Source organism: Molothrus ater, chromosome 1 (assembly GCF_012460135.2).
Source record: "Molothrus ater isolate BHLD 08-10-18 breed brown headed cowbird chromosome 1, BPBGC_Mater_1.1, whole genome shotgun sequence".
NCBI lineage: Eukaryota > Metazoa > Chordata > Aves > Passeriformes > Icteridae > Molothrus > Molothrus ater.
In genome coordinates, this window is record NC_050478.2 from 24,752,243 (window position 1) to 24,778,158 (window position 25,916).

Sequence of the window (25,916 nt, forward strand, 5' to 3'; positions counted from 1 at the left end):
TGTAATCTCTTGAGCTCTCACACACAATCAGAAGTGACAGCTAAGTGCTGCAGAATGACTCACACAAAGCAGGAGAAGGCAATGCTGGACCCTGCAGCAGCAGTGAGGGTGCAACAGTGACTGCACAGGAATCACAGAGGAGGCTCTGGGAGCACTTCCTGTGCTCAGAAACAAAAGGGTTGCTTGTATTCCCATAGCTGTGACCTATACATTCAAGCAGTCTGCAAACCAACATATGCACAGCCGTATGTCCAGCCAGGGAAAAGAGTTGCTGGGGCTGTTGTCAGGTCACTTATGAAAAATTAAGGGCTATAATTTATTTTGACAAATACATTTAAAATGAGGAAAAAGCCCCAAACTGGTACTTGCATAAGGAATATTTGAATTCTATTAATAATATTCTGAAGGAGTTTTATGAATGACTAAAAGAGCATTAACAAAAACCATGAAAAATCTCTTTCTGGTCAGTATTCCATAAGGAAAAGACAACAATAATTATTTATGAAAATGAGCACCTCAGAGGTGATGTATTTACCTATGGACAATTGAAAGAATGTGGAAGTACAAGTGTTCTACAGATTCCTAAGAAACTACAGACAGAAGTAATTATAAACATAGATTGTACTACCTTAGAGGAGTGAAAAAGTTAATCTTCTCATCTATGCTGAATAAAGATTTTTTTACTGCTACTAGATAAAAAGAAAATACATTGTTTTCTCTGTTAATATTTAATATCTCACCATTTTATATATCAGAGATATGCATAGATATGTTGTTAGAGTCCACTAAATATTGGGGGTTTGTGTTCATTTACATTGTGTGGCTTTTCAGTGACTGTTCAGTATTTGTCCAGTAAATTCAGAAATCATAGCTGATTTATTATTTGTATCTGCTGAGGGCCCAGGCTGCAAATCTCTCTTCTGTGGTTTACAGAACTATTGCAGTATTGCTTCATGGTATCAGACTTCCACATTTAAGGGCAATTAGTCTGTGCTGAAACAATCTCAGAACATATGAAGAATGTAGAAGGACATATGTATTTCATATATGAGTATGTAAGTAAGTGTTTATAAATATTTTGTTAGAAAGACCACTGCTTTTCTCAACTGTAAATGTAAATTATACCTTATTTATCTAGGATTCATTACTTTTGAGGTCTTCAAATATTTTGTAGAGGGTTAAATGTCTGTTCAGAGTGACCATCAAGTTTACTGCACATTTACAGGATTGCTTATGCACCTTCACACATCGAAGGGAGTGTCTGAGCCTGCAGGTGCTTGGAAGGCTGGAGCTGTTCTGGGGTGAATTGATTCATCTTCAGTCCTTACTTAGGGCAGGTTGCAGCTGTGTCTGAAACATCTTGCAGTCTAATAATTTAGGTCTAATTTAGTGTAAAATTTAGTCTATTTTCTCTAATAATTTTCTTCCCATTGTGTGAATAATGCAAGAAAGTCTGGTATTTCTCCATTGTGGTGGAAAATAAAAAACCATGAATTTAATAAGGGATATATAAAAAAAAGAGTGTGTATCTGAAAGAGGGATTTAGCCAATATTTAGCTTTCAAATCTCAAGCTGCAATTTCAAGAACCTCTCCACAGCTTCTGTCTCATAATGCACACACTTAAACTCCTAAGCCCCCCTAGACTTGTAAGTTTTTCTACTCAGACTCAGAAGCATTTCTGCTTGGACAAGGCTGACCTCCTCAGGTTTTTTCAATTTAAAGATCAGATACATAAGACTTCTGGTGACTAGCAGCCAATCAATACCCTGATGTGGCTACTTCTTTTGATTGCTATATGGAATACTTCATCTCATATGAAACTCATAAGTTTCACAGCAAATCTAACGCAATTACTTTTTTTTCCCTGCCTTTGTGTGCTTTTATCCTTGGAATGATTTCTGGACATGTTTACCAATAAGTGTTGGGTTTTTTTACTAAAATACTGTTGCTTCTTCAGTAGTTTGAAAATATTAGCTAATATATGAGCACACAAAAAGGTTCCTTCCTCCCACTTTTTTCTTAGCAATTCTTGTTCATATTGACAAAAAGTTTTTGCTCATGGACTATAGGTATCATTTTTGGTATTCTGACTTTTAGTAAGCTGAGTCAAACATAGGGAGTAATCATTATGAGGACAGCAGATTTCAGTTATGAAAAAGTGAGTTGCTGGAAGGGTGAAACCTTAGTCACACAGAAGAAACCCTCTGGATGTAGAAGTCCCCTTGTACATAGTTTTCATTCCAATTTGGGGTATATACCAGCAACTCACTGTGATAAAAAATTGGCTGTTTTGAATGTCTCAAGGCTTGAGAGTTCATTAAAAAAAAAAGGATGCTTTGAAGAAAATACATAACAATACCTCAAAAATGAAATGAAAATATTTTTTGAATGAAAAAAATATCCTAATTAGGATCAAGAGCACTGTATCTTCTCATAAAGTCAGAAATATACTCCACAAAAACAATGCATATTTCTGTCAGCCACTGAAGGAGAATACATTTACTAATTTGGTTGAATCTGCCACTTTTTTCCACTTCCTGCTAACCAAATAATCAAATTTGACAGCTCTCTATATTATGATCTTGAACACCTTGAACACCTGTGGGCATATAATAAATTTTAAGCCAAGTCTGAATCAGAAGTTTTTTTCTCTGATAAATGTTTGTACCTTTGGGTAAGGGAAGTTCTAAAGGGATGACACTTGTGAAGAAAAATGTGAAAATAGCTATTAAAAATAATTCTTCATGTAACTATGTTTAAAAAAATGTGTGTTTATAAAAATCTCTCCCATATGGGGAGCCTTCACTCTCAAAAAGAGATGTCATATTTTCAGAAACAGAGAGGCATTGGAAAACCTTAGAGAGATAGTGCTTTTGTTTTCTGTCATGTGACTGACTCTAAATGGCTAGTACTATTATAGAAACATTCTCCTGTAGATATAAAATGTAGAAATACCAGATGGTAATGGGAGATGATTTTTACTCTTAAAGAAAAAAAACCTGTTGTTACTTAATTCAAATGAGAAACCATTAAAATATGGTTATTAAAATAAAAGGAAAAACAATAAACCAATAAAGTCCAGCTTTTGGGAGTTTGGGATTTTGTCTATGTGTATGTTTTATGGATCCATAAAATAGCCTGTGCTTTTCCTTGGAGTATTATGGTTCATGTTTGTGATTACTGAGCTTATTTACTTTCTCATCAATGTGCTTATGATTTGCAAGGTGGGGCTATCAGCAAGTCATCAGGAGCTAACAGCAGGTAAATTAAATCCATGGACAGAGCCACATGGTTCTGCGTTCGCTTGGAACAGTTGCTCTAGAGAGGAAAAACTCAAGGCTTGAAGAACTTGCAAGAAGTAACATTGTGTAAGTCTAGAAGTGCTGAGTTACTGTGTTACCAAACTCATGCTGGGGTCCCTTCCAGCCTTCCCTGTTGGGTGATCACAGCAATGCTGTGGTTACCTGGGGACTGTGTTATTGCTGTTCTTTTGCCACAGGAAGGTGTGAGAAGTGGTTAGTCTCCTGACTGTTTCCCAGGGTCTAAAACTGAGACAGCTGGTTGCGGGTGGGAGTTTCCAGGGCTGAAGGTGAAGCCTTAACCCTGTTTTATTTTGGTTTTCTTTCTATATTTTTTTTTCCCTCCTGGGTGTACTGTTCCCTCTCTATTAGCAGAAAACAGTATGGAATATTGAACAAATTAATTGTTGCCAAATTTCACAACTTGCAGTCTGGACTAGATTCAGCTGATAACTAGCTGATGTCAATTTTGACTCTAGAGTCAGTTGTAAACAAAAATCATACAAAATCTGGACTCACACTTTCAGTGTTCATGATGTTCTGGTGTAGCCTGAACTGAAGAGTGGTTTCCAGCTTTATAACCTGATTAATGTCTGCAGTATGTCCAAGTAGTGTGCTGGTGGAATATTACTGACAGTATTTGGTACAAGTTCTATGGCTGCAGTAAGTTAAGGCACATAATGTACAAATCACTTGTTCAGGCCCATTTAAAATGTCACAGGGAAAAAACAGAATAAAATTCAGAAGCAGAGAGTTCCCATCCTTTACCAAATAAGCTGAATAATCTATGATTCAGGGGAAAAAACTACCCTCAAACCAGATATTTTTTCTGGACTGCTTAAGCACAATTTGTGCATTCTCTAATAAAACTAAAAAATGTTACTTTTTATGCTTTCATGTCTTAAGATTCCAGTAAAAACAGTAAAGATGAAAACTGAATATAGGGTGAAGAGTTCAACTGAAGCTTGCTAATGAGGCTTAATTTAGGACATTCTGTTTGCTGCTTTTTCATAAAGTCTTTCTCTGTTCTTTTTAGCTGAAAATCTTCCTTTGTTAACCTCAACTAGATAATAATAAAAAATAAAACGTGGCTTAGAATTGTTCACCCCATAATAATTCAGGCATGCAGAGGTGTGCCTGCAATGAGACATACATGCCCTCAGCAAGCAAAGAAAAAATCTGATTTCATTTGCTCTAATCAACAATGGCTGTGAACCCACTGTGGTTTGGGGCCTAATTAGATGATTGTTAATTGCTTAATGTGTGAAGGAAAAGTTCATGATACATAAGAGAATCTTCTGTTGCTGATTTGAAAACCCATGAGTAATCCTCAAGATTAGCAGTGGGACCATGGCTGACTCAGCTCTTTGTAGTGTCTATAAACACATTAGCAGAGCAAGAAGCTGATGAGTTATTCTGGGGAGAACTCAAGGGGAAAGTTATTTCCTCTGTTGTCAGTCAAGGCAGAGCAATAAATGTGGCCTTTCTTTGACTTGGTATTCCTGGTATACTTCAGGTTTTCACTGTCCTCTATCATCTTCTCCTTCAACATCTGCTTTGTGCTTACCCTGCCAGCCATCAGCTAGAAAACATGTAGACTGGCTCTTCTTAAACCTGAGAGTAATTATAAAGTCCTGGATACTTTGTAAGCCAGAAGGAACTAAATCAAAGGTAAATTAAGGCCATAGGAAATCCAGGAGTTGTGGCAGAAGCTTGTATTGACCAGGAACCTGGATAGAGGAAGGGATAAGTTAGAGCAGCAGAGCCACTGGTGCAACTAGAAAATGGTTCTTAAGGCACCCCTGGATACAGACTGCTGAAGGGTAAGCATTTCCATGGTGACATTTAAAGAAGAAGAACACACCTCCTCTTAAAGAGGGAAATTTGCTTTTTTTTATTCCTTTTCTCATTTTGGAGGCAGAGATGCATAAGGGTTTCCAGAAGTGAGAGGCAGGAAAAAAATGAATTGGGGGTCAAAAAACTGTTGCCTTATGTAATGCTTGACCTTTTTCCATTATTCCTAAGTAAGTTGTAATTAGAGTCTGACTTACAGAAGAAACAACTGTTTGAAACATAAAATAGCTGAATTCTGGTTTACAGAAATGTGAGAAATTATATATTTGATGACCTTAAAACATCTCTTTCAATGTTTTATTATTTTACTAGAATTAAATACTTTTAGCAAAGTGCATCAGCTTTAATGGGTGCAGTTTTCATTTTAAAAATACTTAAGAGTTGGAAATAAATAGGTTGCTTTTTTTAAGATCTCAAGTGTGTTGGAGTGTGTTCTACATGTTGAAAGACCATGTGTGTTCTTTTGCTACAGAGTTCATAACAGAACACCACTATGTTATCTTCAAATCCAGAGGATCACAGCAGTTAATGTTCAGATTAGAATATTTGAAATCAGCTTGTACTTAGATCAGCTCATTTATGTACTGTGCTGAAAATTAATTGTTGTAGGGTTTGTGCCAGTATTGGACAGTATGGTGTGTTGCTGACCTTGCAGAGCTGATAAATGGAATGTTTTAATTTTTCTGAAGAATGCTATGTATGGCCTACTGAGCTCATATGAAAGAAGTAATGTTTTGCATCTCCATAGTAATTTTTAGTAGTACTTAACTCTTTGTGTAAACAATTTTGCTGTTTCTTCTGCTGTAATTTCTTCTCAGCACACATCAATGGAAAACTGTAATTTAAGAGTTCCTACTTCAAAAGATACAAAATTTCATAATATTTGGTGATCTGTCAAGTATGGAAAAGTCTCACCATGAAGAGCTTTACAGTTAACACAGTTACAGCTGCAATTCCCAATTCAGTGCAGTCAGTATCAGAAATTACAAATCCAAATTGAAGACTTCCTACAGGCTCCTCTGAGAACACAACTTCATCATCTTGTACTTAGCTACTACTCACTAACACTCTTGTAGACAACCCTCTACTTGAGTAAATCCCTTCTTGCTCGTTTATCAGCATGGGCTCTGATACAGTGTGGTTTTTTTCAGTGCTTCCCTCTTCTATGCTGAAGCATGTATTCCTGCAAGTCATCATCTGGCTTTTCTAGCTTTCTAAAGGTGCCTTGCTTGAAACCTATATGAAGAAATGATTTTTCATTGTGCTCACCACTCTGTAACAAATTCAACCTTGACTGAAAGCATTAGGTTGATTGTGCTCTCAGCAGCTGTTTCATCGGAACAGCTCTGCACTTTCCCAGAGATCACTCTCAGGCTCATTCTATCACCTGTGAGACAAAGAAGAGAGAAGTTCAAGCAATGAAGCAGTTCAAATGTCAAAACATATTTTGGCAAGGCAGTTTTAACTGACTGTTTGCAGAGTTCCTGATCACACTGTAGCCAGCAGTGGAAAAAAAGCTACTGCGATTAATGGCTTCCTCAGAACTGTTTAAGATAAACAATTATAATGTCTCTGGGAAACAGTCCCCTGTGGCTGTCTGTTTCCATAAGTTTTCAAAAAAATGGCTCAAGTCTATTTCACCAGAAAGTCCTCAATTTTACTGCCAATTGAGAAAAATCCAATAACATCAGGATAAAGCACCCTTGAGGTTCATTGATGGCTAAAAAAGCTGTTAGTGTCTATTTAGAGCAGAAACACCTGGTCTATTTTGGTTTTTATATGCAAGGCACTGAAAGCATAGCTAACAGATTAAGGTGCTCAGCATCTGGGCAAGGCAGGCCCATAGTGCAGAATCACTGATGGCTTACTTTGCATCAGTAAGCACCATTTTATGGTAAAATTACTTTTTTCAGTCAACATTATTTAAATATGTGTTCTATTGGTTGCAAAGTATGGGACTTAAAGAGAAGGTCTTGGTAGTCACAAAACTTGATTCTCCAAAACAGTTTAAAAATACTCAAGATCTAATAGATCAATCAAAAGACAAAAAGGGGATGAGAAACAGAGCTGATCAGTGCAATCATGCAGCAAAATTAATACCCCATAAAGAAAAGATACTCCAGACCTGTGAGCAGATAGCAGTGCTCTGTTTCCTCATCAAATTCTTAAACCTTAGGTGCTCATTGCCCATGAAAGTCATTACAGTATTTCTAATTCTAGAACTGCTTTATATAGATACTAATGTTGTAAGCAAGGCTAGCAGAGGCCACTTAAGGAGCAAAATATGTTCTTTAGCTACTCTAAACAAAAATACCAATTTCCATTGTCAGGTGGCTAAGAGCAGCATGAGCTGTGGACCTTGTGCAAGTGCAGTGAGTACTCATGTGGAAGTTTTGATCCCATCAGGAACTAGAAGAGTATTGAGTGTCACTCTGCTAGTGACTAAAAAGATGTCTAACTTGCCTTGCTTTACTGGCTCAACTCTTTCTTTAATTTAAATAGCTGTTTTCTTCCTAGCTGCACTGTAGAACCACAAAATAGCTGTGAGGCCAAATTTAAAGACTAACTGATGTAGTTTTTATACTGGAGCACTATTGTGCAGAACTCAACAGAACATATTAATTAGACAGCTGTAGTCCAAAATTCCATATCCTCTACTTCTCACATATTGGAGAAGTTTTTTTCTTAATTGTCATAGAATGGTGAACATTTCACATTTCATTAGACCAGGTTACTCAAAGCCCCATCGAAATATCCTTGAATACTTCCAGCAATTTAGGATCCAAAACTTCCCTGGACAACTTGTTCCATGATCTTACCACCCTCAGTGTGAAGAATTTCTTAGTAATTGCTTTTCTAAATCTACCTTCTCTCAGTTTAAAGTCATTCCTGCTTGTGAATTACCACTCCATGCTCTTGTAGTAATTTCCTGGTCAGTTAATAATGTCATGATCCTTCATCCCTTCAGTTATGTGCTACAGGTGACAGAATCAGGGGGAAGGGGTTGTTATTTTGTTTGTTTTGGTTTTTTTTAATGCTTTCTGACATGTATCAGCTGAGGCATCTTAGAAATTATAAGCCATTCAAAGTCTTAAGGGAAATCATTCAAAACAAAATTGGTATTTTAATCTTATGCTTCTTACAAAATAGTGAATGTTTGTTTAGGATTCCTCACAGAAATTTAGGCAATTAAATATCTTAAATGTTCCACAAATAAGAGCAAAGATAACAGGATTTCAGTTGCATGTAGGCAAATTATTTCTGTGTGTGTAATGACTGCCTAAAGAAATAGGCACTTGAGCATGCAAGTGATAATTATGTATGGTAATGTCTTGTTATCTACCAAACCACGCATCTTACATGAGTAAGTGCTTTTTGTGTAGAAGCATATTTGTGTAACCTCTGCAAAGGGCCTTTCCTCACTCTTCTCTCAGCTCATGGGAAGAGATTGATTCAGCTCATGTTATTGAGTTCTTGGTACTCTCTGCAACTTTTGCCTGTCTGATTCAATTTGCCTGGTTTTGATAATGAAGTTCCCATTTTTCAATACTTTCTGTAGCAGCTTTTCTAAAGAAGTTTTTTTCAGTTTTTATTAGGAAGTAGAGGAAAGGCAAAAGGAAGAATCAGAGGTGCAGATTTTACAAAGCACTGGGGAGTCCCTGTAAAAACCTTCTGTCTCCACTTAGGACAGTATTACCCTCCTGGATCTGAGCTATATTGTCGTCCTACTTTAAAAAATGCTCTTCTCCCGCCTACTATTGCTTGTGACCATTGAGAGCTTCAATGCATATTTTGCTTGAAGAGCTCTTGCTGTAGCATTCCATTACACACGGACTGCCTAGATGCTCTGGAATAAGACTAGTCCATGGAATGCAGCCCTTGCACCCAATAAAGTACATGCTCTTAGTCATGAAACTGATCCAAAGGTGATCTGTAGTGAAGTTCTCTCATTTGAAGAAAAAACTTTATTAATTTTAGTGCTTCTCAACACATAGTTTCAAATGAAATCAAGTAAAGTAACAAGCCCTCAAATAAGTCATAACACATACAGAGCAGGGGAAAAGTGGGGAGTGGGCAGGTATGGTGCCTACCATACCTTAAAGGAACAGGTGATTCTCCTGTTGCATAAAGGAAACATCTGATGGTGAGCGGTAGCTGCTAACTCCCATGCTTTTAAACCTCTTCTTTCATAATAGGCCAAATCTACTTCAGTCAAAGAGCATAATTACCTGAGTTACATTGTTGTACTTCTGTGGAGAAGCGCCTGGGAGTCCTGGTGAACAAGAAGCTGTCCATGATCTAGCAGCACCCTCATGGCCAAGGAGGCCAATGGTATCCTGTTGTTCACTAGGAACAGCATTGACAACAGGTCAAGGAAGGTGATCCCTGCCCCCTACTCAGCCCTAGTGTGGCCACACCTGGAGTGCCGTGTCCAGTTCTAGGCTCCTCAGTAGAAAGGGGACATCGAGCTGCTGGGGGTAATTGCGCAGCAAAGATGATTAAGCGACAGGAGCCTTTCTTTTATGAGGAAAGGCTGAGGGAACTGAGTCTGTTCAGCCTCGACAAGAGACAGCTGAGACCTCATCCATGTCTATCAGTATTGGAAGGGAGGGTGTCAAGAGGATGGGCCAGGCTCTTCTTTTCTGTTCTCTGGTTCCAGGCAAGAGGACAAGAGGCAACAGGCAGAAACTAATGCACAGGAAGTTCCACCTGAATGTGAGGATTTACTGCACAGGTGACCACGCACTGGAATAGGTTGTCCAGAAATATTGTGGAGTCTCCCTCACTGGAGATATTCAAGAACCATCTGTACACAATCCTGTGCCTTGTGTTCTAGCATGACCCTGCTAGAGCAGAGAGATTGAGCCATATACCCACTGTGGTCACTTCCAACCTTACCCATTCCCTGATCCTGTGGTTCTGTGATGAGTCATGAACTCCCCTGTCCTTAAAGGAAAGTCTGCTGTAGTTGGAAAACTGCATCTCACATTAAACTATTACGGATTAATGAATTGTCTAACTTTAGACTCAACCAAGCCAGATAGGCCCTGAAAGTGTTCAGTTGTCTCTGTTGATAGTTGCCTATACAGATCTATCTCCCTCTCCTTGCCTCTATCTCATCTTAGTGACTTTTCTGCCTTTCTTCATGTGTTAAATCCTGTGCTTGTAAGGTTTCTAAGAAAGCTCTGGGCCCAGTGTGCCTTATGGTGGTGTATTGCTCTGTTCTCACAACATTTCCTGTGATTCAGTATAAGATTCTCTAAGAAGAAAACATTACAAAACATGTGCATTTATCCAGAAACTGTACTTGAGTTTTAATGCTTCCACATCAATCTTGAGTTGCAATGTTTCTGTAGAAGTTGAGCTGATGGAAATTAGTAGCATAAAAGCATAAAAGGGATACTTCTGTTTTGCAGAGAAATTCTCTTTAATTTGAATGTGGACTGTGGCTTGGTGCCAGTACATTGAGCTGTTTTGCACTGCAATAAAGTATAAAAGAGAACCTCAGCTGTATGAAATTGTTCTGGCCTCTTCCACTGCCTTATTCTAGGAAAACTGAATTTGGAGGGAAATTAGTTAGTACAAAGACATGTGGAAGCTGTCTTCTGTCATGTGTTAGAGCATTCCAAGGTGTGCTTCTCCAAGACAGGGACAGCTGTTCTCACTGCAGAAACCATTCCCTTCCAGAAGACATCTACAGAGAAAAATAATGCAGGCCTATGAACCTGTTTCTATTTCAATGTTTCACCTTCCCAGGTGCTTCATTGTACAGCCAACAGAGTGAACTGCCTCAGAATAAAAAAAATCTTACAATGCTTTTTATTTTACACCCTCCTGGTGATATGCAAGTTGGATGTGTTTAACAGGAGCAGTTAATCTTTACATTCTTGGAAATATTTTCAAGAGTATTTATCTTAAAGAACCGCTGCATCAAATGATTATGTAATGCCTTTAAAGGTAATTAACAGCTATATTTTAATTAGGAATCTCTCAACATCAGGTTTCAAAGTGTAGTAATCATTACATTAGAGTTTTCCCCCCTTTATATAGCCTCTAAGAAGCTTGATCAAAAACCTACTACTTGTAACCACCAACAACTTGGCATTTGTAGGAGACACAGGTTTAATTCTGTAGCTGAAGGATGTTGGTGACTTGAATTAGTCCTAGGTAAGTAAACCAATTTCTGGGCTATTCAGGAGGTTCTTGGAAAGTTAGTTCCGGGGCCCTGACACTGAGGAGTGTCTGATGTTACCTGGGATGGGAGAGAGGAGGAACACTGAAAGGAGCTCCTGTTGGCTCTGAAGCAAGATAACTTCCAGATACTTTTCTGTCTTTGACAGAACAGGTTCTTCCGTTGCCTAATTAGTCTAATGATTCTAAATGCTAGGATCCCTGAAATGCAATTTTTGTCCATTCACAATAGTAAGAAACCTACCAGTAAACTTGGTAGATGATTTTTTGTATGAAGACTTGAAGTAAGCATAAGTCTTCTGTGCTTTGAGATACTATTTTTGACAGCTTACAATAAATCATAGAGAAGTGAATGATTATATTCCTGCAGTGGTCTCATACTATTTATCTTAGGAAGCATGAGTTTGTAATTTTGAACCACATAGCATTTGCTCTATCCATCCAGATTTTGTGCAGCTCTAGGGAATACAAAAATACAGGCCTTTCTGTGGTGCCAAGATATAAAAGTAGCTAACTGGAAAGCTGAAATAGCATGGATTTAATGGAGAGAAACATCTGAATTGAACTTGTTCATATTTTAGACACTGCATTCAACTTGTTATTGTGACTTCTTTTAAACATGCTTCCTAAGTGATGTTTGTATTTGCCCCTGAGGTTAGTCAGCCTCAAGTGAAGTTAACAGCACACGAAGTTCTAAGGATCATTTTTAACTTTTATATTAATGTTTCATTGCTGCCCAATGAAACCTCTGTCCAATGGAAAACATTTGCTTTTAACAATTCAAGATCAAGTCCTAAATTGTTCTAGCAGGCCTGAATCAGTGCACAGCTGGAATGTGAACATCAGAGAAATGTATATGCTGAAGGTCTGGAGGTGGCAGAGGGAGCCAGGAGCCTGCTGCTGGATTCTCAGCAGCCCACTTTGTGTCCAGGCATGCCAGAAACCTGGGGACTGCTCTCTGAATTTTCTGCTTGAAAGTGCATGAGGACTTGAGGCTAGAATTCCTCTCTCTCTCCCAAAAACTTTGCTTTAATGCATCACACCAGTACCATTTGAATACCGGAGACTGGCACTTCATATCTTGCATCCTAGTAAAATGAATTGTTCCTGTGTTTGATTTCATTTCCTTGACTCCTAACCTCCAAGCAGAACAAGAAAAAGTTAATAGTGTTGACTATGTAGGCAGAAAAGGGGGATTTATGTCAGTGGAGAAAGTCTTGAAATGAGCCCCCCTTCTGACAGAAAACAAGAAAACACTTTTCAGAAAAGTTCAGTTCAGTAGTTTAAAAAGTAGTTACATAAACTGCAGCAAAATAAGTTTGTACGGTGGTCAAATGTATCTTGAATGTTAGACACTTAATTTCCTTGGATGTTCATTGAGTTGAACTATCCCAAACAAACCTGTAACAACTTCCCCACTGGAATATAATTTCCTTCTGCCATGTTACAGTCTTTGTTTCATTTTGCAAAAGAAACATCTAGCTGGAGAGTGGGTGGAGGCAGACTGCAATGAATCTTCTAATATTTTGGCCAGAGATACATCTGCTGTGGATATAGTTTGAGCACAGTGGAATTTAGAATTATGTCTCTGCTGGAATTGAATTGTTTTCCTTGACATCAAAACTTGCACTATATGATAATGTATAGGGCATAACTGGGCTGGTTTTCTGGGTTTTTATCTTTGTCCTCCAGTACTTAGTTTCATTTAAAACATAATTCTACTACTGATAATCTCAACTGCAAGGAAAACCTCCCACTTAGGCCTTTGTGAAGTGTGACATCAGCTTTTATTTAAAGTTCAGCTGAGGAGAAAAATCTAGTTTTTAGTGGAAACTGAAGGTAGTGTGTGATTTTTCCTTGCTGTTAATAGCACCACAAACTGTCTTAGTCTGGTCTTTATATAGCAAAGTTTTGACTTTTCCAGTAGCTGACAGATGATGCTTTCACCACCCCTTCAATGCTGGAACAAAACACATGCAACTTATCTGTAAAGTAAAATCAAGGTCAATAACACAGACTGACTTGGTTTAGTGTACAGCTGATTAGAATTTTATGTCTGTTCTATCTGAAAATGGTTAAAGAGAGAATCTCATTAACAAAGCACTGGGCGATGGAGAAAAAGTCTAGATTTATCATTCTTAAAGCTGAGATGTCACCAGGTCCACAGAGGGAGCAGCCCATGCTGATACATGACATGAGGAGACCACATCATGCTTTCATCTTCTTTCTCTTATTAACAAAACACCTATGTATTTTTCTCCATGTGTACAGGCTGCCTGAAAACAGTCCCCCTTTGGATCTTGGCCTATCTTGTGAAATATTGCCTTGTGGTGGTATTGCAAATATGGGTGTTGTGAACAGTTATCCGAGATCCAACAGTTTAGCAGGTGCCATTGCCTGAAATCTTATTGCATTCACTACCATTGCTATAACCCCTTCCCCATGGTGCAGTTTTCCCTTTCATATTTAAAATGCAATAATTGTATTATGAGTATTGTTTCCAAACTTACTTGGTTTAATTTAGTTAGTTTCTCATTAGCTCTGGATCAGGACCTTGCTGCAGTACTGACTCTGCTATACTTCATTTAATTATATTTAATGCAATCTCTTTGTTCCCCAGAGGCTTAACAAAACTGCAGCCAAAGACTGAAAATGAGAACAGAGGGCTGCCTTCAGGCAGGTCTAGAAGAACTAGACTTAAAGCATGCATTGCATCTACTGTTTAGTTCCCTATCTCTCCGTAGTAGGCATGACCCCCTAACCTAGCAGCAGGAAGCCAACCCAATTCAATATGAAAAAAAAGCGCTCTTTCCTTCTGGACAGCCAATAAACTGGTTTTGTACTTGTTCTGGGTTTCCTACTTTCCTTTATGCCTGGTCTTTCTACATTCAAATGCTTATTTTAGCTGAAGATTTGGGTTTTGTTTGGAACATCTGGCAAGGAGATGTGGTGCTGAGCACCTCCATAGAACATGGGGCTATTCAGTTAAATCTCATTTCCACATTTATGTGCTGCAATTGTTAGTTTTCTGACAATACTTACTAGAAGAGTCCAATTTATCAGTTTTCTTTCCATTTTCCAGCATAAACTGAATTCTGCCTTTCCAATGATTCCTATGTTTACCACTATTACTGTGGCTCCACTTCCAATACAAAAAAAAAAGGTAGTTTTCATGCCCTGGGAGATATCCTGCTGTTTCCTAGGATACTTTTCACGGAAACTGAGAGATGCCTCTTTCTGCAAAAGTAGTATTGCTGATTGCCCACAGGTAGGGTGAAAAGGGCAGAGAGCAACTGGTTTGAGCTGAAGACCTAGGGAAAACAATGTGAGGAGCAAATCTACAGAATCTGATGCTGTGGAAATTTATGCCCTATTTCCATTTCCATATCTGCTTTTTAAAGCATCACCAGGTCCTATTTGCCTATTTTTACTGCACAGGTGCACACAGAGACCCACTGCAATAAAAGAGTCCTAAATGGCAAAGTATGTGCTCAAGTTTCACTGCTGGGCATGCTGCAGCAGGAGATCACTGTGAATGAAGCTCCTCAGGAGCAAAGCAATTATGAAGAGTGAACAAAATTAGCATTTCTTCAAAACCATGGGGCCTCTATAAGCAGAAGAAATGTGAAGGCTAACTGGGGACATGACTGGAGATAAAGAGAGAATACAGATCTGCTCTTCCTACTGGGCCAGATCTCAGAGAAGGGTTGAATTCCATCTGCTTTGAGGAGTACTTGGCTTCCTATTACATCTCACAAGTCCCTGTCCTCTATTTTCACAGGTGGCTTTCATACAGTAGTAAAAGCCAACACAGGATTAGGGGAGAATCTGGTTAAAACCCCATTTCATACAGAAGAATTACATATTCCTCTGGATGTTTCTGTAGTGGTTCCAGGATCTTTTGCCTAAGCTTCAATTAGTGTAGCCTTGTAATAGTACATTTCACCCAGAAATACCAAGGGTTTAATAAAATTAGCTCTATCGTTGTGTTGTAATGTACTCTAGGGATTTGTAATTAAAGCTGATTAAGAACATTCCAATTAAATTATTTTCTATTGAATTATGCATATTCTGCAGCATTATGATGTTTCCTTTTACTTTCCCCAGGAGCCCAGGGAGGGTTCAGGGGGCAGGCTGCTATGCGGTGTAGAGCCAGTCTTAGCATTCCAGACAGCCCTTCCCCAAAGCAAAAGGTCTGAAGTGGCAGCCCAAGAGGATTTGAACAAGACTGCCAAGGCTGAAAGTGTTCTTGGCTATATGGGAGGAAACTGAAAGCAGTCTCCAGGAAAGGGAGGTCACTGTCATTTTGAATGGCTGCAATTAATCTTTACAAGCCTCACTCTGTAATGAGAGTTTGCAACAGTCTTTCTGATGAAAAACTCTTGTTTTTTCTTCTGAAATCTCAGACTTGTTTATTCCAGCCAGCCTCCTCTTTTCCTAATGCACAGAGGAGTGGAGGCATTATCAGTGTCTTTAGCTTTTCTAAAATCTCCTGGGAAACAGAAATAGCCAGCAATAAAGACCAGCAGCTATTATCACTGCTTTCTGTTATGATAGGTGTACAACCCCTGACACTGTCACTTTTAAAAAGTGACCTACCTACCTTTTTCTAGGTGCTCTGAAAACTTCTTTTAATGAATGGATTAGTCAGTAATGATTCTTGAACTGGGTTGCCTTGGACTAACAAACCACTTACCCTTTTCTACTGGGCTTTCTAGTAGGAATGGGGACTTACAATTTGCTCATAAGTGACTTAGAAATACGAGAGTCTGAGTCTATGGAAAATCTTACCCTGCTCCTTCTTCAAAGGGACATTGTGTAATCCTTGCTTTCTTCAGCTTCAATGGGGTCACTCCTGACCTTACATCAGCTCTCAGAGTACACTGTGCTACTTTGCTGTCACTGAGTGCTAATTGTGGCAAATAACCCCACAAATTTCTGCTAGAAGCAAGGAACATTCATGCATTTGAAAGCCACTGTACTTGGATGTACTTTAATTATGCTCTATATTTGCATTTTTCAACATCAGCATCTCACTAATACCTCAGTTTATAAATGTTAATCATCTTTTTTTTAAGACTGACAGCAAGCCAAAGTTACAGCTGACTCTATTCAGGTGTCTGGGAGCAGGTCCAATAATGATAAAGAATCAGAGCAGCAAGCTCTACTTATAGACATCAATTCAAAATAAATATAGAATATGAAAGAATTATGACGTTGAGAATTGCTGCTTTTAAAACTGGCTAAGGAAGCATAACCTAGTGCTCAAGTGATAAGGCAGGTAATTAATAATTGCATGCTAAATGGCTGAGCTGAAGTCAGAACTTGGAAGTAAATTCTACTTTTGAAAAGTAAAAAATTTTCCTAAAAGAAATCTTTAAAACAAGCAACATAGTTTCTTTAATTACCTTTTAACTTAGGAACCAAGATGTTTGTGACTGAATCTTCTTTCTCACTGTCTTTAAAGAAAAGATTCTATGGCATTATGAGAAAACTTCCACTGTCTTTTATCTGAGAGAAGATTAAAAAAAATAATTGAAAAGGCCTAAAAAGTGTGTGAAGTATTACACAGGTGTACAGAGAGAATAGTCAAATTCATCCCAGTACAGCAGTAATGCTTAAAAATATGCTGAATTTTAAGCAGTAACTTAATTGGATCAGGATGAAAACTGGTGTGTGGAGTGAGTTTGGAATTCCTAACTTCCTCATACTCTTTGTACTGTAAGACAAAGTCACAGTACAATTCTCCAAAAAAGAGACATGGAAAAAGAAACACTGCCAGAACTTTCCGCTTTGAGAGTTACAAGGCACAAAATGTTAGAAATCCCTCACCAGTAGGGATTTGGAATAAAAACTTTTGTTTTACCTTTTCACAAAACTCTGGCAACTGCTTGAGAAGTTGCAGTGGAAGCAAAGCATGGTGAGTAAAACAAATCATAAGGGCAAAGCCTGCCTAATAATATAAATAATTTAAAAGGTGGTAGATCATTATGTATTTAGGAAATAGGTTTTCTTTTTAAAATATACTTTGCAATAATGGCTGCAGCATTGCTACGGGAATATATTAACATTAGACTGATGATTAAATGTAAAATTAACTTTAAAAAAATTGGGCTATTAAAGAGCAAGATACATTAGAGGACAGAACAGGAAATTGCCAGAAGGACATTCACAGTCATCTTAAATGGCAGTTTTTGCAAAGAAAAACCCATACAATATAACAAGGTAAATTGCATATTATTCACTGACATTCTTCAGCAGGAATTCTTTGAATAAAAGTTTATTCAGCTCAGATGTTTGGAAGATATCCCTTTTTCAGGCTGTAGAGTCTTTGATATTTTCAATGTGCAGAACTGCATAGTAGTCATGGGTTTGTTCTTACAGCTGAAAGAACCTCCTTGTCTATTTTGATTTTAACATTTTTAACAGCTCTTAGAACCATTTAAGGGTTTTCTCTGCTTCATGAGACACTGAGATCAGAATTTCCACCCTGTCTTTGGGGTTCTTTTTATTATGAATTTTTTTATTATTATTATTATTAATCAAAGTATTTTGAATACCTCCCAGGGACAAAATTTGGATGTTTATGAGAACTCAGATGGAGCTGAGGATGTCTACTCAACAAATAATGTGAGTGTGCATGGCTGTAGAGAAGGGGAAGGCACATGGGTTTAAAGCAAACACTATTGTGTTAAGCACAGATCAGCCACCAAATTTCTTGAGCTCTGAAACTAGGAGTGGCTTTCATCTTGCTTAATTCAGATATAACACTTTCCATCTAAGCCAATCATGCTAATCTCAGTTTATAGTCAAGAAAGACAATTAGGTAAACTCTTTCAGCACTTACTATGAGATGAGAAAAGTTGAGCCTGACACTCTAGTGGGGAGACTGGACTCTCTACTCCCTTCCTGATGTCTTTTGGGCTCAGGTAAATGTAGCCCAATGAATTACTGCCTCATTTTTGCCACCAAGTACAACTAGGGCCACCCTCATTACCAAGTTAAAGCTCTAAATAATGAGACATTGAAATAGCCAACTGTCCTGCCTCAGGCTGGTGTCCTCTGTCATTCTGTAAGATTATGCCTGAAAAGCCTGATGTCTAAAGGACAGGATATTAGCAAAATAGCCCACCCTGCTGTGGGAGGTGTGAGGAGGGAGATCTCCCTGGTGTGTGCTGTGGGACCAGTGAGCTGCACACAAATAGCACTCTGCCAGCTTTCTGAGCATACCAACAGATCATGGCCTGAGCACATCAACAGGATGTCAGGAGATTCATTGGACCAAGAATGAAGGCTCTGACAACTGTCAAATGTATACTACAAGTGTATTTCTGTACTCTTGACTGAACTATTTAAGCTCTGAAATACTCTCTTCCACTTTCCCTAAGACATCTTGGGCAGCTTTGTCATGTGTCAATTACTATTTAATTCAGTTTTATTCTACTTTGCAGCCTATGGATGCCTTAGTTTATTACACAGACTTGTGTAATGTCCTTGATGTATTATTATGAGTACTTTTACTCCACCTGTATCTGATAAGAACTACTATTCCATTTACTTTTCATTGGGAGGACATTTTTTTCTTGTTATACAAGTGTTGGGCATTTGATCAGACAATTAAGAAAACTTGGAACAGAACATAATGAGAGGCATGATGGTCTTTAAGTTGTCTGCCACTCTTGGTGTGTCAATTTAAAGCTTTGTTATATATAAGGTCACAGCAGAACACTAACTTTGTGTGTAACATCAGCCATAGGACTAATCAACATTAACTCCTTGCAATAATACCACCTCTATGACACATGGAAAAATGTCTGACAGATTTGTTCTTGTTTAAGATTGAATGGTGTTCCCAGGCAACTTATGGCCATTTGTTGGGATTTCAGCCCAGATGGAAATTAAGCACCATATACAGTTCAATAATTAAAATATGGTAACAATAGTAATTTTTTATAATAATGAGAATGAAAAAGGAAAAAACAAGTGATGCACAATGAATTTATTCACCACCCACTGACAGACACCACTTCTCAAATCCAGATCAGCTGCCCTTCCAGGCAACTCCCCCCAGTTTATATACTGGGTATGACTTTCTATACTGTGGAATATCCCTTTGGTCAGCTTGGGTCACCTGTCCCAGCTATGCTCCCTCACGGTTTCTTTTGCACACCTCCTCACTGGCAGAGCATGAGACACACAAAAAAAAAAAAGTCCTTGAGTTATCATAAACACGACAGCAAAAAACCAAAACATCAGTGTGCTTTCAACACCATTCTCATTCTAAATCCAAAACACAGCACTGTAACAGCTACTGAGAAGAAAGTAACTTTACCCTAGCTTAAACCAGGGCACAATTACAGAGTTTTTATTCCCTTCTCCATCAAAATAAATAGATGAATAATTAGTTGAGAAGGAAAAATTTGCACCTCTGAGAATAGACTGAAAAGGCAAACACCTTATGTAGGTTAATTTAGGTACTGCATACATACTGGTATGAATGCATAAAAATATATAGGGAAGGTAGAAGTAGTAATATTTTAGTTTATTAGAAGCTAAATTTTGTTACAAAAGTGAAAAACCCTGTAAGGAAGAATGGGAAGACAATGCCACCGTTGTTACCTTACAACAAGGGACTTAAAGGATATGTAGATGACAGGTCTTTAAAAAAAAGGCTTCAGGACACCAAAAAGACACTATTCCATTTTGGAATAAGTTGTGAGAAGTATATGCCATACTTTATCACATTAGTATATTCTTCTATTTAGAGAGTACGTATTATGGGTTATTATTAACAGTACATTTAAGGTATTCCTCAGTCAAAAGCAGGACATATTTTCAGAATTTCTGTTTTAAGGTCCAGTACTTGCTGTGAAGAAAAAAAATCTGTTCAGGAAAAAATGTTGGCAGACTTATTACAAAGTCTTGAATTAAAAACCAAAGTAAATAGGGAAGCAAGTACTCTGTGTCCTCAGATTACCAGCCCTTCACTCTATGACTCCTGGAGAGAACCACACACTGAGTTCTGTAAACTCTGCTTTGAAGGCAGAAGTTACAGATGAAAACTTTTCAGTTTAATCAAAGAGTAGGAAGTCATGAAGGGCCTGGGAAGTCTGGAAGCAGGTTTTTTGATTACAGTGATAAATGGCTTTGGTTCCTAATGTGTTATATTCACAATTGAATGTAGTTTGATTTATTTTTGCAAATTCCCAGAGCACAATTTGTGTATGTATTTGTCACTGTCACAGATTGGGCTTATTATATTGTATTCCAAGACAAGTACATCCTCTATCTTGGAGGTCTAATTCTTCCCATCATGGACACTTCTGGTAACTGAGGTAGCCTTGGGAAGAACCAATGGTTTTTCTCTTGCACTTACTTCCATCTCTGTTATCCCTGATATTGGTCTGCTTCTTATACCTCTGTTTCCCTTGAGAAAAAGTCTTATGTATCCTACCTTGAATAGTACACTTTTCTCAAATAAACACACGCTCATTTCTAGTATTTGCAATTTTCCACTTGCCAACACATTGAGTATTTTCCCCTTGTGTTTTCCTTCTTGTTGCTTTCATCTTCTACTGGAAATTTTTTAATACCTTATCACCTAGTATTCTCTTGGTTGCCTGAGATATGCCTTATGTCTTGAGTGGCTTGAAAACAGCCTCACCTTCTAGAACTGATAGTACATAACTCTAGATAGGGATTTTTCCAATTGTTGCAGATGAGTGTTTTCCTGACTCTTCCTACACCTGTTCTTTTTTAATTGTGAGAAAATAAATAAAATAGTGTCCTTCTAGGTAATTCCTTTCACTTGAATTATTAAACCTTATATTGAAAACTATGCAATTTCTCCATCAGGCAGTTTTCTTCATGCTGGAGCCCATGTGATGAGAATCAGTGATGTTACATTTCACACCGCATTATTCAAACGAGTGAAGTCTCTTGTAAAAAGCTCAACTTTCACAATTTTGAAGCAGCACTGTTAATGCCCAAGTGGATTTTCTATTTCAGCTTTGCCGGGAAGTCTTTCCATTTTGAAGACATGTACTCCTGGCTTTATTTTTTCTGTCATCTCATTTTAAGCTTAGTTCCCCTTTGTGCTCTGGCAGTGGCTGCAGCTCTCCAGCTGTCTGCTTCTTGTTTCCTCAGGGTCCCATGGAGAGCTTCAGGCACAGTAGTTAAGTGTTGCAGGTCAGTAACTTCTTACTACAAGAATACTGAATGTCAGATTGTTCCTCAAAGAAATAGAAGCTGGTCCTTAGTGCTTCAGAAGAGTTAATTTTATGGTTTCCAGTCCCTTTCCTGTTTGTCTCCTTTGGGGCTGAGAGGCCTCTGCTCAGAAAAAGCTGAGCCAGTCACTTGGGTGAGACTTTGAGGATCAGTGTTTACCTTTTAATTTGAAAAGTGTTCCTCATTAACACAGTCCTCTGCTTGATTTTTGGTGTTTGGGTTTTTGGGTTTTTTTCTCCCTAATAAGTGTAATGGAATCAGAGCTTATGTATTTTTACTGTCTCTTCAGAGCTCAATTTCAAATATCCATCTTAGTCCACAATTCTGCAGTTCCCTGCATGACAGCTTTCAGAAGGGATGTTACATGAGGATACATACATAAGGATGTAAATGTATTTTGCACATCCATTATTTTGCCTTTCAACAGCAAATTGCTGATATAGTGAGGATGTCAGGTGTTACTCATACCTATAATACCTATTATAAGTAATTTACATAGATTACAGGTAATACAATAGGCAATACCTAGAGCATTTTTGGTGCCTGATACCTGCTGCTGAACAGTTTCAGCATGACTGCTGAAGAAAAAGATGAAAGATCTTATGAGATATCACTGATTCAAGGTATTCTGGACCAGAGATGATAGTCTTTACTATGTGCTGAACACAGTGGGGTCATGGTTTTATAGCTCATAGGTGTTACCTTACTGTAAGGAATAAATCAACCAACAAGTTTATTTTTCCTATTATGTTATCATTCATCAGCCTCTCATTACAGAAGGTTTATAGTGCCATTTGTGTAGGTTGTCATCACTAATCTTTACCTCTGTGTGATGAATCATTGTCTACCATCTTTTTTTGTCTTTTGTCAGCGCACAAATTCTAGGAATGGGTGAAAAATTATGTGATTAAAAAAAAGGCTAATTGTACAACAGTTCCCAATAACCTGGTGAAAAGCAGACATAAATTGTCTCATAGAATTCTCTGATTACCTTCTGAAAACTTCCCTCATCCTTAGGAAAGCTCTTTACATCACATATATAGAGCATTCTGATTCCTTGGCGCGAAGCCATGTTAACATCTCCTGATATTAACATGGCTTGATGTTAATATCAGGAGATCTTGATTTTTTTCTTGTTCTGGTCTAGAACAGATTAGACAGAACAGAAAAATATTTGATGATGTGATAGTCATGCTCTAAGATCAGTCTGCTTCTGAAGTATTCATAGGAACAACATGATGTAAGCATAACTGTGCATGAACATTCAGATTTTTAAAAGAAAACCTATCTCAGAAACCTGATGAACTTCAGATTTTCATTTGATAAGTCATAACCAGACAGTAGAAAATCTTCCATATTCCATTTAGGCAATAGCTATACTACAGCTTATTAGAGTTAATAGTTGTGTCAGAGGAAAAACTGTGCCATGCACATAGATATAGGAGATGGGTGAGGTTCAACAGCTCCCAAATGATTAAATCACCTGAGTATACCATTCAGAGATTTGTTACACATTGAGAAAAATCCAGATTTATCTATCAATGGAAAAAGGACTAAAATTATTGTGTAAAATATCCATAGCTAGTAATAATTTATACCCCACTGTTAATAAATATGCTTTTCTTGGCTATTAGTTAAAATTAAAGAAGAGAGGCTATTTTTCATAAAAAGACGCATAATGTATTAAAATGTCATGCAAAAAATGTACCTACATCCACAATTTTGGGCTTGTTTTCAGCTGGCTTTTGTACTCCATGTTATCTGTGGGTGGCTGACTACAGCCAAACTTCAAATGAGCTCGTACTTTCTGTAGTTTTTATGTTGTTTAGAGGTTACAATTGATAACCATACCTTATAGAATTTCTTGATCTTGTTATTATGTTGTTTTCATTTCATTTTTTCATGTACCACTGAGCTAAATCAGTGTCTCTAGAAAAGCTTCCTCCTCTCAAAACCAGGGTGTGAAGGAGAGATATATTATCTCCCCAGCCAGTTTCTTATAATCTCCTCAGTTAGTTATGCAAAGATGAGTACTCTGAATATTCAAATAGTAGCAACTGGTATCTGTCTATCCATGTAAAGACTTTATTCCTTAATAAATAAACTTTTTTTACTTTGAAACAACCAAAAAGAAAAAGTATGACAGGATAATTCTAGGACCACTTGAAACCCTTTAAAAATAAAAGGAATATAGTAATCAAACTTCTCCTCCTTGTTTTTATGCAGATTTATGAACATCATTAAGCTTTTATATCCATTGCAGGTATTCTGAAGAGATCACACCTATTTCCATGAATGCAGTAAATTTTGAGGACATTAAAACATCAGGTATTCATGAAATACTGAAATTCTATTAACTACAAAGAATGTCATTAGTTTTCTATCTGTGATTCTTGGCAAGCTATGCTTCCTTATTCACTCAATGACAGAAATATCCAAGCAATTAAGATATTAAAATTACGTGGGAGTGGTGGGAGGATGGGGGAAATAAGAACAGAATAGAGGATAATAACTCAAAATATGTATCTATGTTAAAAAATTACACAGTGCTCTCTCACTACAACATAACCAAGGAGATTTTCCTGCTTTTAGGAAGGGCCGTCTTTTCACAGATGCAATAATAAAAAATAAATTTTATTTTCACTCAAAGAGGAAAAATATTTACAAATATCTTTCTTGCTCTTCATATTTAAATACATTTTAATAGAAGGCTTTTATAAACTGTACAGTGGACCATTATTTGCAAGATTGGTTTACCAGAGGTTCTAAGACTATGGAAAGTAGTAGAACCTGGTTAGTAAGGAAACCATACTACCAAAGTAAGAAGTTATCTATAGGGCTATGAAAGCAGCCATTAGGAAAGGGAACTTCTGTGATAAATAGCATAGCTATGCCAGATAACATACATTTTGAGGTTGTCCTAAGGATCTCCAAGGGGTAGTGAAGGCAAAGCAATATCCAGCTGCTATGGGAACCCTTTATCCCATCATGGCACCCTTAGGTCAAACTTCAGCCAGAGCTCTTTCTTGCTCCCAGAGCTCTGAATTTAGAAGAATTGTGTCTGGAAAAAATTGGCTTCCTGAGTACAATAAGCCTAATGAAACCTGGCTGTGGCTTGTTCCTTGATGAAAGATCTGATGGGAGCATTGGTCAGAAGCCCTTGGCTATGCCCCATGCTCTTGTGGCATCCTTCTGTAGAGCACAGGCTGCTGTAGTCACAGGAGAGTGGCCAGCAAAATAACACCTAAAAGATGGTGGAGTGAATTTCCAAATATTCACACAATGTCCTTTTGTCTGCTCCCTTTTATAAATTTTGTAGGCACTTAATTATCATTGAGTTCTCTACCTCTTCTGATCAAAATTGGGCAGCAAGCTCAACAAAATATTTATCTAATTTTTAAAAAGATACTAGATACAGAATATTAAGATTCTGGCTTTTAACCCTCTACAGTAAAATAAAACAGAAGTAAATATGGTCTGTAGTCTCTCTTCAGCTTCTGCATACCTGACCATGGCAGATAGTCTTATCAGAATGTTCACTGTGTATTTACTGGTCATGTGTCACTGGTGCCTGAAGGCAGTCTCACTTCACTGTAACAGATGATAAAACTTCAATTTTCACTGGACGTGCCCAAACATATTTCTCCTTTTCAAGAATAAATAGTTAATTTCTTCCAAAACAATGAGTGCAAATATGATTATAGAAGTGCTGATACTGTCCTGAGAGATACAAAGAGTAAAAGCCTCCTCTGCCAGGAGGAGTTCTTTGCTGAATGCCTAGATAAATTCCAGGTTTTGGAAAGATCAGTAGCTGCACAGTAATCAATACAGGTACGTACCTCACCATGAGCTTGGATTTAGTGCTCCCTTAAAATTCATTTTGCAAGACCCCTTGAATTAAGAGCCTCACTTCTCTTTCTTTCTGCATCACAGGTTGCTCTTGGAGATGGCATCTATGATGTTCAGATATGAGGTAAAATAAATCCATTTGCATATGTACCTTGTCCTGGCTGCTGGGGACAGCAGGCTTGCAGCTCCAGGCCTTTTGTCAGCACAGTGATGTGGCCAGTCTTGCAGAGAGCAGTGGGACCCGCTGCCTCTCCAGCAGGGGCAGATGAATTTGGGTTGGGAGCTCTGCTGTTGATTAAACCTGTGGCTGTAGTGCAAGGACAGAAAGGGAGCACCCATCTTTTTTTAAAGGGACTGGGAACAGCAAAGACTTCAGGTATAAGTAACAGTCAAAATAAAGTACTAAAACTGCTGGGTTTTCTTTGATGTATAATTGCAGAAGAAGGACAAGAGACAATGCAGTGGAAGGTAGAAGTAAAGCTTTTGCTAAAAAC

General features: G+C 37.9%; 1 long non-coding RNA gene across 1 annotated transcript; it reads left to right on the forward strand.

Annotated features, from left to right (window-relative positions):
• The first annotated feature begins 17,217 nt into the window (after positions 1 to 17,217).
• On the forward strand, positions 17,218 to 25,546 carry LOC118696143 (uncharacterized). Its single transcript, XR_004981623.2, has 4 exons — positions 17,218 to 17,266; positions 17,914 to 17,976; positions 23,837 to 23,901; positions 25,507 to 25,546. It is a non-coding gene; the product is annotated as an uncharacterized LOC118696143 (long non-coding RNA).
• Positions 25,547 to 25,916: the final 370 nt, after the last annotated feature.